Source organism: Rhinopithecus roxellana, chromosome 10 (genome assembly GCF_007565055.1).
Source record: "Rhinopithecus roxellana isolate Shanxi Qingling chromosome 10, ASM756505v1, whole genome shotgun sequence".
NCBI lineage: Eukaryota > Metazoa > Chordata > Mammalia > Primates > Cercopithecidae > Rhinopithecus > Rhinopithecus roxellana.
In genome coordinates, this window is record NC_044558.1 from 71,938,660 (window position 1) to 71,941,614 (window position 2,955).

At 51.3% G+C, this 2,955-nt stretch overlaps 1 pseudogene; it reads right to left on the bottom strand.

Moving 5' to 3' along the window:
• Positions 1-213: 213 nt before the first annotated feature.
• Positions 214-2,174, bottom strand: LOC104677375 (annotated as a pseudogene).
• Between the last annotated feature and the right edge of the window lie 781 nt (positions 2,175-2,955).

Here is a 2,955-nt window from a genome sequence, read left to right on the forward strand (position 1 = left end):
GCTGTTCTGGCAAACCTGACTGACTTTCCCCACCCCTTCTCAGCTCCTGGGATTGTCAGGGCCTCTGCAGAGTCCCTGGCCACCTCCGCAGACTTCTCATTCCTCAGATGGTCTTTGGTTTGCTCTTGATCTGTCTGGCTGTGTTTGGTCCCATTCTGTCAGGTGTTGGAAGGGCTCCATTCATCCGTTGTTTTGCTGGTGCCTGTGGAAGCCTCACTTGCTGCGCTGTGAGGCGACTCCCTGAGGGTATTTCTGCTCCTGCTGCTTCACCTGTTGTACAGTTCCCCTGATCTTGCGCTGTGCAGTCTGGCACAGAAGCGCCCGATAATTCTGATGATCACTGCCTCATTTTCATCTGGCGTTTGGTCAGGAGGCAAGATGACTTCTGCACTGGTTAAGTTCTGCAGTTCACTCACGGTCTTGCCACCTTTGCCAATCACCCAGCCAGCTGTGGAAGAGGGCACTCTGACATGGGCTTCCAGCTTCACTTCTTCCTTGGGGTTAAAAAAGTTTTCTTCTTTCACTTTCCCAAAGATCCATCCCTGGCCCTGAACTGGGCTTCCTGTGGCCGGGTGATGATGACGATCCTTTCGCTGACGTCTGGGCCTTCCACAGGGGCGATCTTTTTTTTTTTTTTTTGAGACGGAGTCTCGCTCTGCCGCCCAGGCTGGAGTGCAGTGGCCGGGTCTCAGCTCACTGCAAGCTCCGCCTCCTGGGTTTACGCCATTCTCCTGCCTCAGCCTCCCAAGCAGCTGGGACTACAGGCGCCCGCCACGTCGCCCGGCTAGTTTTTTGTATTTTTTAGTAGAGACGGGGTTTCATCATGTTAGCCAGGATGGTCTCGATCTCCTGACCTCGTGATCCGCCCGTCTCGGCCTCCCAAAGTGCTGGGATTACAGGCTTGAGCCACCGCGCCCGGCCCACAGGGGCGATCTTGATGGAGGCTCCAGCGAATCTCGCCAGCTGTTTGATGTGTGCCCCTTTCTTCCCGATGATGGTGCCCACACCCTGGGTTGGGATGAAGAGATTCACCATCTCCTGCTCTGGATAAGAGTGATGACTAGGGAACGGGCCAAACTGGTGATGGGGGTACAGGTGGAGAAGTATCCGGAGTGGGTATTAACAGCCAGCATATCATTTTCGAAGGCCTCACTCAGCTTCTTCATAATCTCTATCTCAGCACTGGCACAGGCCTCAAATGTGTCCTTCACAGTGATGGTTCCGGGTTGTACATGCTCAAATTCTGCAAAGATGAGATTGTTATCTTGGTCCCTGTTTCATGTTCCTTTTTCTTCCAATTTCAGCCTTCTTTTCCAACCAGTCTTCCAACCAAGCCATTGTGGGCCAAGATTTTCTTCAGCTAGTTTGGCCTCATCTGCCTCTTTCTGCATTATTTCAAGAATCACGCGGCATGCTTCAGAAGTCTCCTCTGGGGTGGCATGGATGGTGACAGGCTTCTCTGCAGCTCCAGAGTTCTCTTTTCTATAGATGTCTACCTGGGACTGGGTCTGCTTAGTGATGTTCTTTGTGGTCAAGCCCTCCTTTCCGATGATGGCACCAACAAACTGGGTGGGGACCAGGATCCACAGCGGGAAATCGATCTGTCTGGCCCGAGAAGAGCCCCCTGGGGCGTGGCCTTGCTCCCAGGAAGAGTGGTCCCCAGGCTTGGCTCGCTGAGGGGGCGAAGGGGAGCTCACCTCTTCATCCGGGATGTAGGAAATCTTGAAGGAGTAGTTCTCAAACTGATGCCCGCTTAGCTTCTCCATGGCTATTTTTGCTTCTTCTCTTGTTGCAAATGTGACGTTGACAACGGCGGTTTCTGTGTCTGTGTTGACTTGTTCCACATTCTCCACCGTCCCATATTGAGCCAAAAGTCCATCCAACACCTCCCACTGCAGGAGAGGAGGGATATTTCGAATCTGAATGTTCCTGCTCCTTAGCTTTTTAGAGACTGAATAATCAACTTCCATGATTTTCCCATGCAATTACACTGGAGCCGAGAGGGTCTCGATGGCGCGGATGGCCCAGGTCTGGTCCGGGTAGTCTACGAAGGCGTAGCCGGACTTGAGCAGGACCTGTCCCGCCAAGGGCAGCATCCTGTCCCCAAAGAGCTGCAGGAGGTCGTCGGCGGTGACGGCGGGGCTCGGGTTCCCAATGAAAAGCTTGTTCGTCATCCTTCTCTTCCCCCAGAGCCCGCGGCTCCCCCGGCCCAGTACCCTGCGCTCCTCACCTCCTCCGCTGCCCGCGTCTCTCCTCTTCGTCCTCCGCCCCGCCTCCCCGCCCTCCGCCCTCCCGCCACCCAACCCCACCCTCAGCCTGGCTCCCCGCTCAAAGCACTTTAAATGTGTTTTCTGACTTCAAACTATACTACAAGGCTACAGTAACCAAAACAGCATGGTACTGGTACCAAAACAGAGCTATAGACCAATGGAACAGAACAGAGTCCTCTGAAATAATACCACACATCTACAGCCATCTGATCTTTGACAAACCTGAGAGAAACAAGAAATGGGGAAAGGATTCCCTATTTAATAAATGGTGCTGGGAAAATTGGCTAGCCATAAGTAGAAAGCTGAAAATGGATCCTTTCCTTACTCCTTATACTAAGATTAATTCAAGATGGATTAGAGACTTAAATGTTAGACCTAATACCACAAAAACCCTAGAAGAAAACCTAGGTAGTACCATTCAGGACATAGGCATGGGCAAGGACTTCATGTCTAAAACACCAAAAGCAACGGCAGCAAAAGCCAAAATTGACAAATGGGATCTAATTAAACTAAAGAGCTTCTGCACAGCAAAAGAAACTACCATCAGAGTGAACAGGCAACCTACAGAATGGGAGAAAATTTTTGCAATCTACTCATCTGACAAAGGGCTAATATCCAGAATCTACAAAGAACTCAAACAAATATACAAGAGAAAAACAAACAACCCCATCAAAAAGTGGGCAAA